This window comes from Anas platyrhynchos, chromosome 14 (assembly GCF_047663525.1).
Source record: "Anas platyrhynchos isolate ZD024472 breed Pekin duck chromosome 14, IASCAAS_PekinDuck_T2T, whole genome shotgun sequence".
Lineage (NCBI taxonomy): Eukaryota > Metazoa > Chordata > Aves > Anseriformes > Anatidae > Anas > Anas platyrhynchos.
In genome coordinates this window covers 19,624,406-19,647,504 of record NC_092600.1, presented here as the reverse complement: position 1 = coordinate 19,647,504, position 23,099 = coordinate 19,624,406, and the positions used below count along the sequence as shown (strand labels likewise).

Genomic DNA, 23,099 nt, shown 5'->3' with positions numbered 1-23,099 from the left:
GAATTTACACATTCCATTAACTTGATGGCTTTAGGATCATTATGTTCATTTCCTGTTAAAACATATTTAATACAAAAGGAAACTTATGGAAGAATAGTCTTCAGGCACTTAACATTACTTAATCACTCTAAAAAGATTTGCCTTTTGGTGTAGCAGTAAAACTTTATATGATGATTGCCTATTAAGTATCTGTCCTTTAGGGATGGTAATTTCTACTGTAATAAGATCTCCAAGTTGTAAGGTACTAAGTGACCCTGCTGGAATAGGAAACAATAATGTTTTTTCAAAAAAGTAGATTTATGGCCTGGTGAGAGACTCAGCTCCTTGCTGCTCTTGCAAAGGCAGAACTGTGTAATTTTTATGAGCTTTCTTCTTGTTTGCAAAAGCATGAATTTAATTCTTAAACAAATGAATTCTCAGAGGGTGGGCTACCCTCCAGGACTGACACTAAAACGACAGAGGATGGTGCACATGAAGTTGATAATGGGTCAAAGCAGAACGCGTTGACACTGGCATCATGTATTTTTAAGATCAAAGAGAACTAACGCAGTGTGACAGCATTAAATGCAGCAGGCAGACTAAAAGAGAATTTGACCTTTTCTCCTACTTAATTATAAAAACCCTTTTAAGTCAACTTACCTTGAAAATGACTGGAGTTGTGAAGATATACCTGTCCATACCTGCTGTTTAGGAATTTCAGTAGGACACAGGCAGTGCTGATAGGGAACCTGGCTGGGCTCTCCTCCCTGAGGATACCTTTGGGACGAGTCCTTCTGCAGAGCTTTGGGACAGAGTGGAGCTGCCCACCACAGCAGCAGGCATTGGAGGTTCCCAAGTCTGGGATGGTAATCTTAGAACAAGTACTCATCCCCAGCCCTGCTTTGGGGGTATCTGCTCTCCATGCTTGGCTCTCTAGAAAGGCAAGCCATTCACCTGAGGCGTGGGAGAGGTGATTTCAGCTTCGCCCGAGCATGGGGAACACCCAATGCCCAGCTGCCCTTACGGCCTGGGCCAGGGCTGCTGGGGCACAGCTGCAGGCAGTACTTGAATTTGCCTGCTTGGGGCTACCTCAGGTCCATTTACTGTGTTTTGAAGAGGATGATTTACCATTTTCGTGTCTTTAGTGTCTGATTGGTTACTGCAATGCAAACAGGTGTGAAAGTTGGGTGTCTCCTGGCTCTGTGTGCTGACCACACCATGCCAACTTCTCCTGGGCGCTGCACAGAAATGCCGTGCGTTGAACACAGGCTCTGGAATCTGTCCCAAGGGCACTTCTTTTTGACCCTTTCTCTGTTTTACCATATTGTGTTTTTATTTATGGTCATTTTGTTATTTTTTTCTTGTTTTAGATTGGAAGAGTTACTACCACAGGAGGGCTGCTGGCAAATATCTTGCTTATCAGAACTGATCTTCTTAGCAAGCAGTGCCAATCACAAAAAAACAGACAAACAACATTTATCACTATGGTATCCTATTCCAAAGTTGCAGATAAATCAGCATAGTACTTGAGGGTCTTAACAAGAAGTTACTTTTGTTAATTTTTTTCTTTAATAAAGTCCCATGGAGTCACAGGGGGGGCCGAACTGGTCTGAGGGTACCACAAGACACTTGCTTTGCAAAAATGTTTGCTCGGAGGTTTCCCTCTCAGAAAGACAAATGGTTAAGAAAACATTTTTAATTTCTGTTATTTGGTTGACTGGCTTAATAGACTAAGAAAACAATTAGAGCAGTAAAGACGCGGGCACGCTGTTGGATGCCACAGAAGCTGAGCTGTTGGATGTGGTGCCAAGCACCATGCTCTGCGCTGAGGCTCTGCCCGTCAGGCTGCGGGTGGCACCAATTTAGCTGAAAAAGTGACACTGGGTGTTAGCAAGAATTATTAGCTTCGATTTTCTTAGATGTTTGTTGTTTATTTGAGGTGAAGGTTTTATAGATAAATTCAAGAGATGCTCCTAATTAAATTAAATGATTTAGGAAAGCCAATAGTGATTGCTGTAGGATGGGCTGTCAAAGAACAAGTTTTTCACATTTGTGCAGAGCTGGCTGCTCAGGCAGTTACATGGCAGTCATGGCCTGGCTGGTGAGCCTTCCTGGGAGCTTTGAATTCCTGTCACTGCTGGGCAAATTTTTTTTTTTTTTGGTTGGAAAAAGTTGGGCTTTTTCTAATCTAAAAATTGGAAATACTTTGCAGCTTTGAATCAAATTACTTTCTCAAGGAAAAGCTATAAATTCCTGGATACTTGATAAAATTTTGTTCCAATGTTCTTATTTCAAAAATTTGCACTTATAAAAATTATACTTATTTGTAATTTAAAAAAGCAGTACTAAAACAAAATTCATTTTCTTTGAATTTCTCTTTGAATCATTCTGTTAAGTAAATTTGCTTACATTTTGTTTTCTGTTAAGTAAATTTGCTTACATTTTGTTTTCAATTGTAAGAGATTTAACCTGAAAACACCTTGACATCCAAATATTTTATCTCAGATGAAATATTGCTTTTCACTGAACCTAAGGAGATTTTTTGTGACACCTCATCTCACTGGAACATAAAGAAATAGGTTTAAAATGTTCCAAATAAATCTGAAATTGATTTTTTTTTTTGTAATCTGAACAGTTTGTGTGTGGTGCTGTGCAGACATAGCATCTTAATGACAGCCTTTGAAGAGATGAGTACATTATCCAACATCTCACCCAATCTGTTTTTCCTGAAAAACTCTGTTTGGGGTATGAAGTTTGACACCAGTGACTTCTCCTACATTTGTATAGAAATAATGAGGTGTTTCAAGGCTGGGATGTCAGCTTTGATCTTCAGTGCACTTGAGCAGCATCTTAAATGCAGGCCAAAACTCCTGTCTTTGGGTGAGGCTGTCACCCTGGGACAAGGCTGTCACATCAGGCAAGGCTGTGTCACAGCACAATTGCACCGTGACAGCACTGAGGCCTCCTGCTTGCCTTTTTGCCACCCAGACATCGATGACTCTGCAGCGTTGCACCCGTGTCCGAGCTTGTTCTTCTGAACTTCTGGAAGGTTTATTTTATTAACAGAGATTTCTGTGTGACTCTGGACTTCTCTGTCTGTGTTGTCTTACTTTAATAAAAAAGGAAAAGGAAATGTGTAACTTACCCCTTTGAAATTCTCAAACAAAGGCTCCCAGAAAAGCGCTGGGTGTTGTATTGTTGTACTACTTACTATAAATTTCATTTTTTTATTACTAGGAATTCTGCTATGCGTTAGGGCACCTTCTGTCTATGTATGTGGCTGCTTCTGGTGCCAAAAGAAAACATAAAATAGCTCTTTTCTCGATATATATGTCTTCAAGCTATTATTCTGCATGTGACCTATTGTCTGGATAGAGTTAACTTTGGCTGCAGCGAAGATTTCACTCTTCTGTTTTACAGCACCTGGAGGAAAGCCAGGCACTGGGAAGAGAAAGCAGGAGTATGAGATACTGCTGCGTGTCAGAACGGCCTTGAAATGAATGTCGTGTATTCTCAGCTTTGAGAACTGAATTCCATGGGTTGTAATTGAATCCTCTGTCAGACCCATGGGGCTCAGTTCTTCAGCTTGGATATTTCTGTCTTCACATACACTGGAGATCAAAGAAGCACTTGATCATGCGCTGACTCTTCCGAACGGTGATAACAGCAAATAGGAAAGAGAAAGAATAACTGATGTGAATCATTCTGACAGGAGGTTTCACTGCAAAGGCCGGGCACTCTCACCGGGCACTCTCATGTTAAGTAGCTGTATAATGACTGAACCCTTTCTTAGCTGATTGTGGTGCTGCTCGCTGCTTAATTTGATCATTTCTTCTCAGTTTAATCAAGGTTGCATACAAATTACTGAGATAATCTTGAACGAATTATGGTCCCCAAATATTGTGAGGTGGTGCAGTAATGCTAAAGGTGTCTCTGGTGTGCAGCAACATGCTGGACCCACCAGGTCTGCCAGCTGCTGGTCTGCTGTGGCCTCCTGCCTAGGCTCGCAGCTGTGCAGTTTGTTTCTTTTGTTTTGTCCTATGCCAAATACCCATTTCCAGCTAAAAATAAAATTAAATTGTCACAGCTGTGGCAACAGAATATTCATTTGCATCAGCACCCTTGCATAAACACAGTTTTTCTTTCCTGAGGATGGTTATATGCTCCCAAAGTGCTTGGGTTAGGGAGCTTCTACTGTAATCAGTGGTGGCAATGCATGTGCTGCTTGAAGGCTTGACAGTGCCAAGTATACCCTAGAAAGTACATTCACTCAAACCATGGGCTGGTGAACATCATGATTCTTTCTCAGGAGATCTACGTTCGATTTTTTTTTTTTCCTTTCAGGCACCAGAAAAATAACCTGTGGTCTCCAAACATGTGAAGAAGTATAATTACCAATGAGCTTTCTACCTGTTTCCTGCAATAATAACCCCTTCCTAAATTATGTTTTCAAACTCAGTAAAATTGATCAGGTATAAAAAATGGATCAGGGATAAAAAGCACAGGGATATTAAAATCCCACAGGTGCAGGAGGAGCGCATTCAGCTAAGTAGTTTAAAACTGTCATGCACCTTTTATTCAAAAAATGTATTTATGCTAAAAATAATCAGATATAATCACTGTTGCCTGTGGATACAGATGTACCTTTGTACTGATGTGCTTTTTGTTATAAATTTGTATTCTAGGGGTTGAAGAGTTTCTTTGTGTCTGCCTGAAATATACTATGCTCATCAGTCATGAGATGATGGTTCTTGGAAAAGCTTACCAGCTCCACCAGCTCCTGCTGGGACAATATCTATTAAACAAGAAGAGGGAGAAACGCACAAAGAAAAGGAGAATGTTGAAGTTTCATTTCTGCCATCTTCCCTGTCAGGAAGAGGAAATGAAATTGGAGGTCATAGTTAGCAGAATCTGCAAAAGATGAGAGAGCAAAGCAGCAGCTGCACAGAACTCAAAGCAGGCAGTGTGGTGGATGTTAGGCAGCTGCAGGCACAAAACTGCATTGGCTTCCCCACTGCAAAGCCCAGCCTCCAGGCAGTGATGCAGCAGAGGTGATGTATGTGTGATGGCATCCTCGCAAGGCCCCTGCTGAAATCAAGATGGTCTTTGGTACGGGAGTTTTGCAGTTCTCTCTCTCCAAGGGCAGTCCTCAAAACACAGAGTAAGTAATGCTGTTTTTGCTCAAAAGTTTACAGTTGTGAACTAACAATAGTGCTGCCTGTGACTAGCTGAAAGTCTTGAAACTTCTGTCCAGCTTTTGAACTCCAGCTCTCCGTGAATATTGGGCTTGTATGTAGGAAAGAGTTGTGCGGCCCATGTGGAATGAAAAATTCGTATTTGTGTTCTGAGCTAGAAGGTGTTCTGATCATACCTGTTCATGTGGCAACTGGGCAAGGGAAGAGCTGTTCCCAGAGTTAGTGACTCTCAAGCCTGTTTCTTCTCAAAGCTCTCAGGTGTTTTGTGTGCTCCACAGCTGCTGCCCAAGGGAGGACAGACTGCAGCAGTCATGGACAGGGCTGTTTTGAAAGCAGAAGCACGCCTGCTGTTCAGCCTTGGTGTGACCACTCAGTGTGCTCTTCCCTTGCTGCAGGCTACTGCAGTTACTTTTGCATCTTGCTTGCCCTACATGACAAGGCATTTTCTTTCTGGATATTTCTGCTTCTTTTTGTTAAACCAGACAATTAAGCTTTCAAGTCCCAAGCTGTGCTGACAGCACTGCATCTTTCCAGCAGAATTAAAAGTATTTTTAACATGCAGATCCAAGTCAATGTGCCTTATGCCTGTCTACCTGTGCTGTCTTGCAATGCATGCACTGATCCTGCTCTGCTGTAACCCAATGGACTGCAGGCAGCCCCAGGCTGCCCAGCTCCCCACAGTGCTGCAGCTGTGTCACAGTGCTGAAGGCGACTCTGATTCAGTTCCCGATATGCCCTCGGGTGTGTGAGCTGACTGAGGGGAATCCTTGCTGAATTTGCCACTTCTGAGCATGAACACCAGCAGCACCAGGTTCACGGCTCTCACAGTGGCATCTCTGCTGAAGGATTCTCTTAGCTTCCGCTCCCTGACTTAAGAAACTGATCTCTTCAATCTAGGCCTCTAAATATTTAATTTCAGAGTGAAATTTTGATTTTTCATTTTATTTTTTTTCTCTTTGCAGAATCATTCAGGTAAATTCAGTTGTATTTGTTACTACAGCTGTAGATTTGAAACTTGATTTGGGGGCAAGTAAAGCTTTTACTAAAGGCATTAGCCCTCTCTGTATCTTTTTCAAGCTGATCTATGCCACCTTCTGGTGCATACTCACAGATCTTAGTCTGTGTATTTTGTTCTGAATAAAGCAATGGGCTGAGTTCTCCTGCTGCAGCTGTATCAGAGCAGCCTGACCACCTGCATTTTGCAGATGAATAAACGGAGAGTCCAGACCCTTAAAGTGAGGAACCCTAAATTCTGCTGCATGCCTGTTGCATTTCAGTTGTGGCTTTCTGCTTTCTATTCCCAACAAACAAATTAAGACAAACACCTCCACCCTTGGTCTGCTATTCCGAGCATGCAAGGTCACATTATGCCTCCCTCTCCCTCAGCCAAAGCTCTGTCCCCACTTGGTGATCCCTGCCTCCTCTGGGGCATCTCTCCTGAGATTTCCCTCAAATATCTTGTGGGATTTTAATTTTATTTATTTATTTTTGTAGCTTATTCCTCAGGACTCCCGCTTCAGGGTAGCTTGAATCTGGTGGGGAAAAAAAATTACAAAAACGCTGGATGGGCTCGTGTGCTGCTTCAACAGCAGAATGGAAACAAAAGGTGGAGCAACATGGAGAGAGAGGCAGCCAGATAGCTAGGAGCTGCTGCTGCTGCAGTAACTCAGGGCTGGAGGTGCTCACATGTTTTGCATTGCAGGTAAGGTGAGAAAAGTGTCCTGTGGCATCAGCCACCTCTCCCTTTTGCTGCCTCCCACCCCATCACCTTAAGCCTCTGCCTTTCTTCTTGATGCTGTGCATGCCTTGTCTGGTGAATGCTGATGAGAGAGGAGTGAGTGCAGGCTGCAGGCAGGTGTTTATGCTCAGCAAATGATCTTAGGCCTTTTCAAATGAGTGACTGCACATTGCACACTCCTCTAGAGCTGGCTTTGCTTGCTACCCTTTGGTACCCCAAGATGAGGTAGCTGTTGCCAACTGCAGTTCATCTTTTTTTTGGCTAGCATCCTCTTTTGCTTCCAGGAAAATGATGAGTTTATGTCAGGTTCAGTAATCCTGATGTCTGCACAGCCGAGAGAAATAGCACTTTAATGTGTGCATGTGTATATATGGAAACTACAGCTTTGACAAGCTTCTCTTCTGCCTTGGTAAAGAAACAGCAGTACTTAAAAGCCGTGGAGTTGTAATATGCTGGCTAAGGTCACCAGTTTTCAGTGATTCACAATCTGCTATTCTGGCAGTCCAACCATATAGCAGGTTTTTTTTTTTTTTTAATCCTCTGTTTCTTAACAAACAAAACAAAACAAAACAGCTCTACCTCAGAAAAGCTGACTGGAAGGTCTCTCCCTTTGACAGGGTGCATGTACTCAAGTCCAGAAAGCTCTGCTCGCTGGCATCCCTCATGATGCTCCACCAGCCTATTTTTGCACTGGCAAGGAGGTGTTCTTTCAGTTTACATTAGGTGAGAGTTACTTGGAAAGATATTTGGTGGATTGTCTCTTTGGTGTTCACCCTTACTTTCCACTTTCTGTACGCTCACTGCTGAGCTGGGGAGGAGCTGGGCACAGGCAGCTGAAACGTGCTGTGGCACTGAGATGCTGCTGGCTGCCACTAACCGTCCAACTTCCAACGTGAGGGACAGGTTCCACCTTTTTTCCTTTTCTGTGCTAAAGGTAGGTCTTACACTGCCTCGGCATTTAAGGGTAGTATTTGGAAATGGTCAAATAATGTAAGTTGTTAAAAGAACCTGAAAAGAAGAACCTGACTTCAATTTTTCATATTTTATTTTCAGGCTTTTTCCAACTTTTCTCACATTTATTTTCCTCTGTCTTTATTTTACCTCCCTTCTCCCTCCCCAGCTTTGTTGTTTACCACCTGTTGAAAATACTGTACGTTTTGGACCAAGCACATGTAAAACCATTGGGAAAGGTGGCTGTTTCATTTCAAGATACAAGGAAACTTTAAAATCAGATTTAAAATAAACAGAAGTTGCCCATTAGATTTGTCTGGATGCGTTAGTATCTGCTGCTTACCCATACACCTCTGTGGCCGTACAGGAATGGGCATGGCAGCAGAGCCCTTAGTTGCATGGTGCTGCTGAAGGAGCGGGCAGAGCCTGAAGAGTGCTGTGCAGGTGTCTCTTAGGAGAAGATCACAGGCAAATGAATCAATTTGTAGAAGAATAGTCTTTACCAGGATGATTCATGCAGATTCATAAGAATGTATGAAATAATGGTCATTAATTTGTTTAGGGAAAAAAACAGCCATGCATTTGCACTCTCTATAGATATAAATTCAATTACTATTGTGCTTGCGTCTCCTTGTACTCCTGTGAGAAATTTTATTCTTTATTTATTCTCATTTTATAGACTGAGACACAGGGACATACTTGGCTGAGGATACAACATGAATCTATCTGAAGTTTTCTAGGAATTTTGCCATAGTTAATATCACTGATGAAAGGCTTGAATGTAAAGACCATTGATGCTTTCCATAGCCTGGCCCACCTCTGAATAGATGCACACGGATGTCCAGTTTTAGCTTGTACTGCTGCTCAGAAATTTGCTCTGCCTATTCCTGCTGGTGAGAGACCTTGCGAGAGAGGGAAATGCCTCCTGATGCCCACGAATCATGAGCACCACAGGAGGCAGGACCACCTAAACCACAGCCCCACTTCAAAAGCATCCTGCTAGCATTTGACACCTTGCTTGTTTTTCCACATTCCCTCCTTTCTTTGTTCTCTTTTACAAACTCAGACTAGGATAGGTTGTTCCTGGATACAGAGATCTGCAGCTGTTGTGGCTTTTTGGGGCATGTTGCTGCCAATCCATCGGTTCATGCAGAAAGCCCTCCAGAGCAGATCTCCAGCCTTCAGTGTCTGGGCTTTTGCAGTGGAAATTTTTATCTTTTCCAGCGTGAAAACAAAGCTCTTCTCTTGACTGAGATTTCATGCAGCGCTGACAGCATTTGCTGGGGTGCTGCCAAATAATGAAGGGCAATATTTTCTTAAAAAAGCAGAAAGCATATTAAAAGTTTCTAGGCTGTGTTTGTGAAGATCTCAGAGTTGCCTGATTAGGAGCTTGAAGTTGGTCAGACTCCTTTCAGCTTCCCCACTTCACCCTCCGTTCTGCATGATGCTGCAGCTGTTCTGATGAAAAACAGTTATTTAAAAATTTGCTTGTAGCTATGGCAACCTTCATGCACTGTATTTCAATTGAAACTCTAAAACAGCAGCAGAAGTTTCTTAATAGGATATTTATGAAGATTTTAGTCTTTGTACATTTTAAAATGGAAATATTCCATTTTTAAGGAGGTTATCAAAATCTCATTAATTTTGGAACTGCATTTTTGTTGTGAGAGCTCCTGCTTTTTTATTATTATTATTATTTTTTATTTTGGTCTCATTTTTGTTTAAGTTCCCTCTGGTTGCTTTAACTCCTGAGAGCCCACAACCTGGGGCACTTAGCAGCCAGCTGCTTGCTCCTCCTGGCCTCCCACTGTTGCTAGCAGATGGCTGTGTTTGTAATGGTACAGTGGAAGAACATGGAAACTGTTCTTTTATGGATTGGGCTGGCTGGGCTGGAGTATTGCCAATCTTTGCCTTCCCACAGTAAATAACCCAGGTAGCTTATTTTACCCTTTGCCCATGCAGTTTCCAGGTGTCAGCCTGCTCTGGGAGAAGCAAATAGGTGAACTTACAGTTGTCTTGTTTAGCACCTCAGTGATATTTCAACATTTCTTCTCAAAGACACAAACTTTTGGGGGTACTCACATTTTGGCTATGCACAGCCACAATAGGTTTTAGCCTCACAGGCAGCTTGGTGTGTTAGCTGTACCTTGGAAGGGTTAAATTCATAAAGCTGCTAATTTTCTTTTTTCTTCCCTCTTCTTTTTCTCTGCACATACGCACCTTCAAAATCATGTGGATAAAAATAAGCCTTGCTGAGACGTGCACTCTGCTGCCTTAAACCCCCTGAGCTGTGGTGTTATGTTCTGGTGCCTCCGAAGTGTGGATTAGGTCTCATTAATACTGGTTCTTGACCAATGGTTTTGACACAAACTTGTCAAAGGGATTTGCGTAATTACAGCTGAAAGAGCAAGGGCTTTTTGCTAGGAAGCTCCCAGCACTGTGGCGGGGAACTTTGCTTTCAGCAATAGGGCTCATGGCCTCCAGCTGCTGTGGGAACATGTCTGCCCTGTCACCCCTGCATTTTATTTTATTTATTTTATTTTATTTTATTTTATTTTATTTTATTTTATTTTATTTTATTTTATTTTATTTTATTTTATTTTATTTTATTTTATTTTATTTTATTTTATTTTATTTTATTTTATTTTATTTTATTTTATTTTATTTTATTTTATTTATTTTTGTCACCTGGGCAGGTTTGAAGCTGGTGGTTTGCTGCTGGAAAACAACACAGGTGGACAGGCACACTCCTCAGTTTGGTCTATTATGCAGACTTGTGTTTTGGCACCTTTTGTTCATACCACTGGACATATTCCTTACCCACACAGTGAAATGTGCTTTTTTTTGGAAATGTCTCACAATAGGTAATGATGAGCCAGCTGAGGAGGTGTTCTCAAGGTATTTAAACAGGATTTTTTTTTTTATACTAATCTGTATAAGAAGAGTTGAATCGATGACATCTCACAATACATCTAAGAGAAAACATCCAAGAGATGGGAAATGTTCAACATCCTGCAGCTCTCCCACTCTGCATTTCAGGTGACTGGCATTGTCTCCATGCTCCTCCCTGCACAATGAGCATCCAGTGTCTGATCCACATGCCACATCTATTGCTGTTACCAGAAGAGATGGGACCAGGACACTGATGAATATATGCCTATTAGATAGGTAGGGCTCTAGATGGGGAATTGCATGACTGAAAGAGAGTAGATTAAATGATGAAATTTTGCAGTCCATTGACTGTACTAAAGCAACCATGCTTTGCTTGGGATTGTGAAGCACTAATGGAGGCTGGAAAAGCGGCCAAAGGGTCTGAAATTATATCTGTATTTTGAGGAGAAACTTCTGGTTCTATAAGAAATCAGAAGGATCAGGAAAAAAAAAAAAAAGTGCATTCGAAAGGAATCATCTACTCCAGACCATGCAATGTGCTCCAAGGCATTAATAGACATAAAGGAGATGCAGGCCTTGGGTTTGGGGATGGATCTAGGCTTCAACAGTTCTCTGATGTACCATTTCCATGTTTCAGTACACCTACATCTCACAGGAGTTGCACAGCCCTGCATCTGTGGAGGTGAACTCGAAGGGATGAGCTGCATGCGCTCAGCCCTGCTGAGCACTGATACAGACCAGCACAACACAGAAGAGGCTGGAGCCTCGGGGCTGCAGGGATGTCATCTAGTCACATCCATCCTCTCTTCCACTGGATCTTGTGCTAAGAATAACTTGGCCAGCCCTGAGGATTAAAGCTCTTCTGCATTTTCTGGAAATTGCCATGTGCAGCATGTAGGCATACAGGATCTCATTGCCCTGTCATCCGTATGCTGTGGGTGTGGCAGGATTAATGCCAAGCTGGGGATTAAAATAGCACTAACACCCTCTACTTTGGGACATTGTACTGAAGCTAAGCAGTTATACAACAAGCCAAATATTTCTGGCTTAAGAGAAAATATTTTGATTCACAAAGAAGCAGTAAGGCAGCTAAGTTAGAGCTATGGCATACCTTCCTATCTTTTGCTGTTTTGTTGGTTGGTTGTAAAGTCAAATTGGCTTCTTTTAGCAGCTGGACAAAGTGAACGCAATAACAACAGGGAATGATCCTGGGAAATTTGCATCAATAGGGTTTGTACCTTGTATATGTTAACTTCTGGGGCTTTGGTAACTTTGAAATTCCTCTCTGTAATTTTCTTAGCCTGTAACGCTTTATTGCTCCTTCCTGGCTAGCCACATGGGAAGCTCTGGCCCTGAATTTCTACTGTTTTGTTTTGTTTTCCTTTTGTTTTCCTTCAGGGATTTGTCTTTTTCCCTTTAACCTTACAACTCACATCCTCTGGGGAAAAAAAGAAAAAAAAAAAAAAAAAAAAACAGCTATCTGAACTTCTGGTTAAATATAAACAGCCTCATATAACCCCCTTTTGAAGTCCTACAAATCTTCAGATAAAGCCTAGTTATGTGCCACAAGCTCCCCAAACCAGCCGAGAACCTAAAAACGTGCACGTTTATTTGAGCAGAACCAAAGGCCTGAGGAGCCGCCGCAGCTCCGGCCCCTGCCAGCAGGCCCCGCTGCTTCAGAAGGGGCTGGAGCGGGGTACGGCCGTAACTCGAAAAGTCTTAAATCCATTTCACGTTTGAGGTTTTTTGCTGCCTTGGCTCAGAGCAGCCAGAAAAGCTGAGAAGCTCGTTTTGCGCACTAGAGGGCAGGAACGTCACGGCAAAAGCTGCGGCGGCCGGGCCGGGCCCAGCCAGGTCCGCGCAGGCCTGAGGGGTGCGCCGCGTCTGGACGGGTCTGGCGGGGCGCGGAGGGAAGGGGCGCGGATGGGATTTGGGAAAACCACAGACAGTGAACATTTGCCAGTTAATTCTACAGATGGAATTCTTAAAGGGGGAGAGCGTTTGCTTCAGGGATCTGAGATTTTGCAGAGAATTCACCCGTGGCATTGGGACAAGAGGGCAAAGTCACTAAAGGGGTGTTCTCTGAACCATTACTTCCATTGCTCTGCACTGGGAATTTGTCCCTTTCCTCCCCTGGACTCTGCAGGAAAAGAAATTCAGTGCTCTCAGGCTTGTTTAATCAAAACAGCTCTGCAGTTGCCTCTGCTTCAGGGGCTGTCTACATCGAGGGTTGCTCATCTGAACCTCAAACATTTGTGCTGTCTCCTTCCCCCATCCTTAAGAAGCCTGGTTTGCAGCAGTGCGTGGCTTACTTTCGTTAAGCTGACTGCAGAACTACTTGGAAGGGCAAACACAGCTCTCCAGATTTATTAAAATGCATTGCTTGCTTTTTGTCAGCAGTGCTGAAGCTGTTAAGAACAACAGGGCAAACACCTTAATAGTCAAGCCAAGAGCCTGTGTAGTGTTTATCTCACACACACACTAAGTTTGGATATGGCTCAGCTGTTGCTCTACAGGCAGTGGTGGTATTAGTTTTGAATAGTGGTGGAATTAATTGCAGCTGGGCCTGTCTAGAAGCCTGGATAGCTGCACAGCTCAGTACTAGGCTGCAGAGCTGATTGATCCCAGGCTTGGTGCAGAGCATCTTCACGAGTGCAGAGCTGGAATGGGGGCTGAACTGATTCTGGCAAAAGGAAGTCTTTGGTAGCCTCAGGCAGACGCAGGGGCTGAAGGACTCTGACACCATGTGGGGATGAAGTGCCTTGAGAGCATGTTGTGTGCCTGCCACTGGCCAGACATACTTGTGAAATAAAGGGGACGATGGCAGCTCTGCACGCGCTTGGCTGGGAGAGCACACTACAGAAATAGAAACAACTCACCCAACTACCACGCTCCTGTAGGTAGAGCCACCTTTCCACAATGCATAGAAGCACCCCAAAATGCTCATTTGCCATGCACAAAACAGTTTCATTTTCTGCCTGTGCTGCAAAACTACTCCAGTTAGTTAATAATGTTAATGGTGGGGTTATTTTGTATGTCTGAAAAGCTATGGCCACTGTCCAACTCAGTGAGGTCTTCTTTTTATGTGAACTAGGACATCTAAGTATTGCAAATATAAGGCAGGGAGATAAAGAGCCTCACTGAATAGCTCCACTGAAAGAGGATGAAGGATAGCACTGAGTTGCCTAAATACAGATACATCAGTGGATGTAGATGGATCTCACCTTTGAGAACTGGTCTGAGTATCTAGTGACCAGCTGCAGCTTGCATCCCATCTCAAAAGGTAGAGCCATTTGTTTAAAATGCTAAACATTTATTTAAGAGTTGCTTCAGTAATGACTCATGGAGGAGACTGCAATGAATCACTACTCAAATTGTCTACAATGTGAAGAATTTAGTGCAGAAAAAAGTGTAATGAAAAAGCTGTGAGGTCCAAGGTGATCACAGCCCAAACTGCTGTAATCATTTTAACATGCTAACTGCTACAGTTAGCTAACAGGCTCAGCCTTGCTGCTGATGGTATTTTCCACTGGATAATTGTTATTCTTCCTTTTGTTATCCTTCCTTTATATTGGTATTGTCCAGTGTCCAAACATAGAGTAGCACATTGTTTCCTTTCAGTGCTTTTGTATGTAAAATGTGTTAATCTGTGCTAAGCAGCAGAGCATCTTTTATAGGATGATGTTCTGGCATCTGCTTTGACCCATAGCAGTTGCAACTTTCTGGAGCTGTTTGAAGGGGAAGCCTGTGTACTAGTCACAGAAAGCACAACTGCAGGGATCCGGCTACCCAGAGGTGCCCAGGTGCCTCTGGCTGGTGGGACTCTTCTGTCAAAGGATCACAGGATGGCACAGACATGCTGAAGTCATGCTGGTGATGTTGTGGATGGAGCCTGTTTCAAAAGGAAATACTTTCATCGTGATAGATCAATTACTGGACCAAACAGGTGGGCAATTTCTGAGGTCAATTTTGAGTCTTTTAAGAACAGCTACTATGGAGAAGTTGGCCCTAAAAATAGCAAGGGGATTAGTATCCCTGGTTTTAACCAGTGAAGTGAGCAGACTCAGCAGCAGGTATCCAAGGTATAGGCAACTCCATGAAGCCATAGAGGCAGTTCTGCTCCTTTCTGTATCGTTGAATAACCAGTTCTCAGCTTTTTGCCCCACAAGTTACAGTTGGCTCACACAGCCTTCAGCAGTGGAGCAAACAGCCTCCACCACCTCCAGTGGTACTGAAAAGACATGCTGCCTTGGAATCTGTGAGGGAAGGAGGGAATTGGCAGCCAGCTCTGTCTGCCATAGGCACAGCTGCCTGGTACAACCCATCTCCTGCCATCTTCTGCAGTCAGCTCCAGCTTGGGCCAATCCATGGCTGTGAGAAGGACCAGAGTGAAAGGCAGGGCTGTCTGCTATCCTACTTCATATTTTTTTTTGCTCAGAATTCAGCAAACGTTGAACATCTAATCTTGATTCAAGCCAGGGAGTGTATCGCAGCTCCAAAGTAACTAAGTAGAGAGACCAGCCATTTCAGGGTAATATGCGTAACCTGTTGGATGGTGTCGGGGAGGGCAAAACCTCAATTTCCCACAGTCAGTGATGACATAATTACATCATAACTGACAAAGCTGCTGCTTTTAGGAGGATAAATTTCCCAAGGGCAATACTAAGATGACGAGCTTTCAGTTCTGATGTGCCATTTGCTGTTTCTCCTTGTGTTGATTTTTATAGCAGTTTCTGTGGAAAAAGTAGCTGCTCAGTAAAATTAATGTGGCAGAATCAGACCCTAAGATGGGGTCTAGGATTTCATCAGTGAGCTTTTCACATATTTGAAAAATCATATTCATGTTAGGACAGAGCATTTATCAACTACCAATTTGCTTCCCAGCCCACATCACAAAAACTTCACCTGGGGATCCTTGCACTGCTCCCAGAAGCTATTGACAGAAGCTCCTTGGAGCTAAAGCAGAAGAGACAATTTACTGGGACTAAAGTTTAAAAAATACTTCTTTCTAATACAAATTATCTATGATGAATTATCACAAGAGATCTCCAAATATAGATTAGGTTAGGATATAAGCTCAACAATTTATACCCAGCAACCCTTAATGGCTGTGCATATGCAGCCCCCTTGCTCTGCGACCCAGGAGAATGGCTTCTTAATATTTCTCTTAAAGACTTAACTGTTTTTGTTGGGTTTCCTGTAAATTCACAGGGTTTCATTTGCAGCCAAATTGCAACAAAAACCACATAATGATTAGGAAGCCTTGCACGTAGATACAGAAAATGCAGTCACAAGATTGCTAAATAGAAATCGCTCCATCTTTAAATGATCATGAGCTGTCAGCTGTTTCTTTGTTTGGTTATTACAGACACATATAAAACATTTGATTGAATGCTCAAGTTTTCACCATATAGAATCTAGACGGATGTCTGACAAAATAGCAAACACTCCTCATTCCACCCCTCCTCAAAAGCCCCTTCCTGCTTCGGCTGAATTTCTCCCTGTATTGAAGCCAGTGTTTCATGGACTAAATTGGACAAAGCAAGCAAACAATTTTCCTTGCATTGATTTCCAAATCAAATCGTTGTTAATCACATCAATATTCCCAGCCGATTCAACAGCCTCCGAGGCCAGCTTTCCGTCTCAAACAAGCTCCTCTGCATGGATGCCACAGACCCCTCTGTGTGTGCTGAGATGTGCTATTAATTATTGCTGGAAACATTCAGGTCTGATTCCCTCACCTTTTCTTTCTCCCCTCCTCCCCCTCACACAGCAAGGAAGAAACAGAAATCTCGCTCTACCTGACACTGAATTTCTGACCTCTGTTGGTGATGTTAAGGAGCAGCTGCCCTGTGCTAAAACACAGATCTTGTGCCTCACTGGCTTGCCTGTAAGCAACTGCAATAAATACCTCAGTCTCCAGGAAGCATGGCAGACACTTCATGGTGGACAGCCACTAATTTCTGGGGCTAAACTCTGCTATTTTGTGGTACAAGCCTCAGAGGATTTGAGCACCTGCCTCCTCACTGTGCTGACTGTAAACCAGAAACCTGGTCCTGCAGACATGGACCAAGGGATTGATTCCAAAGCCACAGGCATCTCTTTATGTTCAGTGAGCCACCTCTCATGCTTTACGTTAAGGCAGAGCCCGTGCTTTGGGAAGGTGGACGGCGGCATGAGCAGTACCAGTGTGGGCAGCACAGAGGGGCAAGTGAGTCAGCTCCTGCCCCACGGCAGGACTTCCTGAGGTTGGAGCTCTCCTGTGGCAATGGACAACTCCTTCCCTCCTTTGCCAAAGAGACTGCAGCAAGAAAGAAAAGGTGACGGGCTCGAACATGGGCGCTTCCAACAACCCCAGCAATCCACACACACACAGACATGCAGAGCCCATTGTGCTCTGAGTAGAGGAGCCCGTCTGAGACTGATGAGGCTGATGGTCAGTCTGAAGAGGGGACGGGAGGCCACACTTGGCCACCAAGATTCTTCCTGCCAGTGAGCCACAGCTCACCAGAGCGCTGTGTGCACATGGGCACAGCAGGTTGGGAGTGCAGGTTGGGAGAGCATATGCTGCCCATTCAACATGTAATAAATTTACCCTGTCAATAAGCAAGACTTTGGGATTGCATCTCTTAGGAAGGGCACATTAATTAAAAGCATGAACTAATTAACCTTCCTGCTCTTTGCCTGCTCCTCTGGAAGGGCAATGAGGCTCACCCCACTGAACTCTACTGCCATGGATTTGCTGGTCCCCATGCACTGCTCTGGGGTGGCTAGGGTCTGAGGGATCTACTGCATCGTGAGGCCAGTGATGGCTGATGGTGCTGCCTGTAAAAGTGTTCTCTTGCCAAAGTTGTCTGTGGTCTGGCTACAGAATGGCCTGAGATCAACCTATGGAATGTAGAGTGGGGCCACCAGCTGAGGCTGAGGCTGGCATGGGGTTTTGAAAGGTCTAGAGATGCCCTGGAGATGGTGTCCTGGTTTCAGTTAGAACAGAATTAATTTTCTTCCTAGTAGCTGGTGGAATGCTGTGTTTTGGCTTAGGATGAGAAGAGTGCTGATAACACCCCGATGTTTTAATTGTTGCAGAGCAGTGCTTATACTAAGCCAAGGACATCTCAGCCTTTTGCTCTGTCCTGCCAACGGGCAGGCTGGGGGTGCAGTAAGAGCTGGGAGGGGACGAGGGATGGCAACGAGGTGAGGCAGAGAGAGCTCTAGAAAGAGATCCCAGCTTCTCTTGAGATGGTGAAGCTCAATTTAGGGAGTGCTATGTAACAGACAGCCCTCTGAACTACCCCTTAGCAGTGTGGCTTTGCATAGCCTTAGAGAAACTTTAGCAAAGGGTAAAGAAATCAGGGTTAACTTCAGATCTGCCCAGCTTATCCTGCCAAAAACTGCTGCACTGCTTCCTCTGCAGACAGCAGAGGATGTGCACGGCCTGCTGGAAGCATCGTGAGGTTCTCTGGTGGTTGCACAGTCAGCTCATGTTGGTGCTACAGCTGGCTTCATCCTGTGAGAACTATTCTTAATTCTCTTGCTGTCACATTTTCCTATCTGTTCACTGTATACTAAATTGCATGTTCTTTGATAATAAAGGTTTTCTCCTTCAGAAGTTCCTGTTTGCACAGTGGGTTCTGTATTATGCTATTTTCTGAATAATCATTTTCTTAATGTGAAACTGAAAAGAGACCCCAAGCAGCTACCATGAGGAAAGGAAGATTCTCACAGAACAAATCACCACGGTTTCAGTTAAATTTCCCTGTAAATGCCTGTTACTTCTGCAGCTTCCTGGGAAGGCAGTGCAAGGAGAATTATCCTGCTCTGGTTTTACCTGCTGACCGTACAAAACAGTTTCCTCAGCATGCTGTCAGGTGGTGGGGTGGAGCCGATGCAGTCACTGTATTCTGTTTAATAGAGCTGATATTCAGATCAAATGATGTCCCTTGTCACAGGTGTAATTTCATCCTTCTACAGCATTTGCCAGGAACGGCGTAATGACCTCATTGTTAGATACTGTGCTTGACTCATTGCTTTAAAATGTGTTAGCACTTTGTTTGCAATAGGTTTGGTGGCTTAAACAGTCTAGGTGCTGAATTTTTAGTGGTAACAATAAGGTATTTTATTTGTATTTGAAGGAGGATCAGGAAGTACAGGTGCCCTGTGAGAAAGCTTGTCTATGTGAGACCAAGTTCAGTTTTGCAGCCCTGACGGACCATGCCAGCACCCTTTTTTTAGGTGACTGAAAATGTCGTAGTTACTGCAGGTGATTTGTCATTTAGTGAAGTTATGGAAAATACTCTGGGGGCTCTGACAGCACATGGGTGAGTTTTCCCTTCAGAGAGTCCGGCCAGCAACAGGGTCTAATCTCAATGCAAAGGGAGAAAAATCCTGCCTGTGCTGGAAGCATCTTTAAATCAATGACAGTGATGTTTCCTGGGAGGGTGCTAAATAGACACAGCTCTAATGTGTGTAATTAACAGTGAAATTGAAACCCGAGCAAGTGTCCCATAATCATCCTGTGAAGACTGTTCAGAAAAAAAAAAAAAAGAAAAAAAAAAAAAGAGAGAAAAGTTTAGAAGCTTCACAGTATTCCCATGTTGCAGCTGGGGTCTGGGCTTCCCCCTGGGCAGGACTCCCTGGTGGTGTGTTGGGAAGGAAGGCAAAGTTTTAAGGGAGGGACATTTGAGGGGATCTGGAGAGGAGAGGAGAGATTTTATTTTTAAAGCTGTACACACAAGATTCTGCTTCCTCTGAAACTGGAAATTGTCTCACAGCAACATATGCTAATTCATGAGATTAATTTCATTCACTGAAATGTGCAGTAGAGTAATTTCACCCTACTTTTGAATGCAAATTGTAATTCAGCCTTAACTATGGTGGTGTTCCCATTGCACAGGGATGAAGAATGTCTATAATTTTTACTTCGCTATTGCTTTTAACAAAATCTTTCTTCAATAAGCTTCCTCTCATCTGGCAGCAGCCGAGGTGCAATAGGTTGCATTTTAGTGTTGCAGAGGGGTTGGCTCCCCTGGTCAGGGAGTTGTCACCAACAGGGCTGGGGGGCTCCTGGACACCTGGGGGCTGCAGCAAGGGCACAGCATGACTTAGAATTCCCTTCCTGTTTTGTTCCATGGTCGAGCTGTTTTGTGCAACTTGCAGCAGAGGCCTATTAAGGCATACCCAATATCTGGTATATTTTCATTTTGATTTAGATGAGAAATTAATTAAAAAATGGGAGAATTTTACAGAATAACAGGATTGTCTAGGTTGGAAGAGACCTCCAAGATCACCTAGTCCAACCTCTGACCTAACATTAACCAGTCCTCTGCTAAACCATATCACTGAGCTGTACATCTAAACATCTTTTAAAGACCTCCAGGGATGGTGACTCAACCACTTCCCTGGGCAGCCTATTCCAGCGCCTAACAACCCTTTCAGTAAATCCTAATATCCAACCTAAACCTCCCCTGGTGCAACTTTAGCCCATTCCCTCTCATCCTGTCACCAGGCATGTGGGAGAATAGACCAACTGCTACCTCGCTACAGCCTCCTTTAATGTACCTGTAGAGAGCAATAATGTTGCTCCTGAGCCTTCTCTTCTCCAGGCTGAACAAGCCCAGCTCCCTCAGCCGTTCCTCATAACATTTGTTCTCCAGACCCCTCACCATCTTCGTTGCCCTTCTCTGGACTTGCTCGAGCACCTCGATGTCCTTCTTGTAGTGAGGGGCCCAAAACTGAAAAAAATCCTCGAGGTGTGGCCTCACCAGAGCCGAGTACAGGGGGACGATCTCTTCCCTAGCCCTGCTGGTCACACTGTTTCTGATACAAGCCAGGATGCCGTTGGCCTTCTTGGCCACCTGAGCACACTGCTGGCTCATATTCAGCTGACTATCAACCAATACTCCCAGGTCCTTCTCTGCCTGGCAGCTTTCCAACCACTTATCTCCCAGCCTGTAGCTCTGCTTGGGGTTATTGCACCCCAGGTGCAGGACCCGGCACTTGGCCTTGTTGAACTTCATACAGTTGACCTCAGCCCATCAGTGCAGCCTATCCAGATCCTCCTGCAGAGCCTTCCTACCCTTGAGCAGATCGACACATGCACCTAACTTGGTGTCTGCAAACTTACTGTGGGTGCACTCGATTCCAGATCATCCAGATCATCGATAAAGATATTAAAGAGGACCGGTCCCAGTACCGATCCCTGGGGAATGCCACTAGTGACCGGCCTCCAGCTGGATTTAACTCCATTCACCACAACTCTTTGGGCCCGGCATTTCTAACCCAAAGAAGCGTACGCCAGTCCAAGCCACAAGCAGCCAGTATCTTGAGGAGAATGCTGTGGGAAACGGTGTCAAAAGCCTTGCTGAAGTCAAGGTAGACCACATCCACAGCCTTTCCCTCGTCCACCCAGCGCGTCACTTTGTCATAGAAGGAGATCAGGTTCATCAAGCAGGACCTGCCTTTCATAAACCCATGCTGACTGGGCCTGATCGCCTGCTTGCCCTGCAAGTGCTGCGTCATGACTCCCAAGAGGATCTGCTCCATGAGCTTCCCTGGTACTGAGGTCAAACTGACAGGCCTGTAGTTTCCCGGGTCTACCCTCTGGCCCTTCTTCTAGATGGACGTCATGTTTGCTAGCCGCCAGTCAACTGGGACCTCCCCTGATAGCCAGGAGTGCTGATAAATGATGGAAAGCAGCTTGGCCAGCTCTTCTGCCAGTTCTCTCAGTACCCTTGGGTGTATCCTATCCAGCCCCATCGACTTGTGTACATCTAAGTGCTGTAGCAGGTCACCAACCATTTCCTTGTGGATTGTGAGGACCACATTCTGCTCCCCATCCCCTTCCACCAGCTCAGGGTACTGGGTATCCAGAGAACAACTGGTCATGCTGCTAAAGACTGAGGTAAAGAAGGCATTATGAACCTCCACCTTTTCCTCATTTCTTGTATCTAAGCTTCCCTCCGCATTTAGTTTCCCCCCATTTTCCTTAGTCTTCCTTTTTGTGTTGATGTATTTATAAAATCATTTTTGTTATCTTTAATGGCAGTAGCCAGTTTGAGCTCCAGATGAGCTTTGGCCTTTCTAATTTTGTCCCTGCACAGCCTTGCAACATCCTTATAGTCCTCCCGAGTGGCCCGCCTTCTTTTCCAAAGATTTTCCAACCCTCTTTTTTCTCCTAAGCCATAGCCACAACTCTCTGTTCAGCCAGGCCATGCTTACTCTTCTTCCATTCCGGCTCATCTTTGGGCTTGTGGGGACAGACTGTTCCTGCACCATTAAGATTTCCTTCTTGAGGAGTACCCAGCCTTCCTGGACTCCTCTGCCCTTCAGAACTGCCTCCCAGGGGACTCTACCAACCAGTGTCCTGAGCAGCACAAAGCCAGCCCTGCAGAAGTCCAAGACTGCAGTTTTACTGATCCCCCTCCTGACTTCGCCAAGAATAGAGAACTCCACCATTTCGTGATCACTCTGCCCAAGACAGCTCCCGGCCACCACATCTCCCACCAGTCCTTCTCTGTTTGTGAAGAGAAGGTCCAGCGGAGCACCTCCCCTGGTAGGCTCACTAACCAGCTGCGTCAGGAAGCTATCTTCCACGCTCTGCAGAAACCTCCTAGACTGCTTTCTCTGGGCTGTGTTGTGCTTCCAGGATATGTCTGGGAAGTTGAAGTCCCCCACAAGCACAAGCACAAGCACTGACGATTTCACAACTTCTGCCAGCTGCCTGTAGAATTCCTCATTCATCTCCTCATCCTGGTTCGGCGGTCTATAACAGACCCCGACCAGGATGCTTGCCTTGTTGGCCTTCCCGCCGATCCTAACCCATAGGGACTCAACCTTATCATTCCCAGCCTCAAGTTCCACAACATCAAAACTCTTTCTGATATGGAGAGCCACACCACCACCCCTTCCATGCTGCCTGTCCCTTCTGAAGAGCCTATAGCCAGACATTGAGGCACTCCAGTCATGAGAGTGGTCCCACCACATTTCCGTGATGGCAACCAAGTCATAGCCTGCCTGCTGCACGATGGCTTCCAGCTCCTCATGTTTGTTGCCCATGCTGCGTGCATTAGTGGAGTCATCTGCAGTCTACTGCATCACTTCAGTTGGGCCATTGCCTTCTTCTCTGGCCTAGCCATTGTTCCTCCTGACACACCTCCAACAAGCCTTATTTCAGCCCCATCCCCCTTCTTACCTAGTTTAAAGCCCTCTCAATGAGCCCTGTCAGCTTCTGGGCTAATTTTTAAATATTTTTATTTTTTTTAAATCTATTTTTAAATTTTTAATATTTAAATTTTATTTTAATTTACTTTTAAATTTTAAAATCTATTTTATTTTTTAAGCTATTT

General features: G+C 44.4%; 1 long non-coding RNA gene across 3 annotated transcripts in view; it reads left to right on the top strand.

Moving 5' to 3' along the window:
• Window positions 1-782: 782 nt before the first annotated feature.
• LOC110352617 (uncharacterized) overlaps window positions 783-23,099 on the top strand; it is a 43,366-nt gene continuing 21,049 nt past the window's right edge. For 2 of the 3 annotated variants that reach the window (XR_011803340.1, XR_011803339.1), the window contains exons 1-3: window positions 783-1,232; window positions 1,350-1,466; window positions 2,485-5,140. This is a non-coding gene — a long non-coding RNA (uncharacterized lncRNA). Of the gene's footprint in view, window positions 1,233-1,349; window positions 1,467-2,484; window positions 5,141-6,668; window positions 6,877-23,099 lie in introns of all 3 variants that reach the window. The other variant, XR_005269383.2, reaches the window with a different exon arrangement.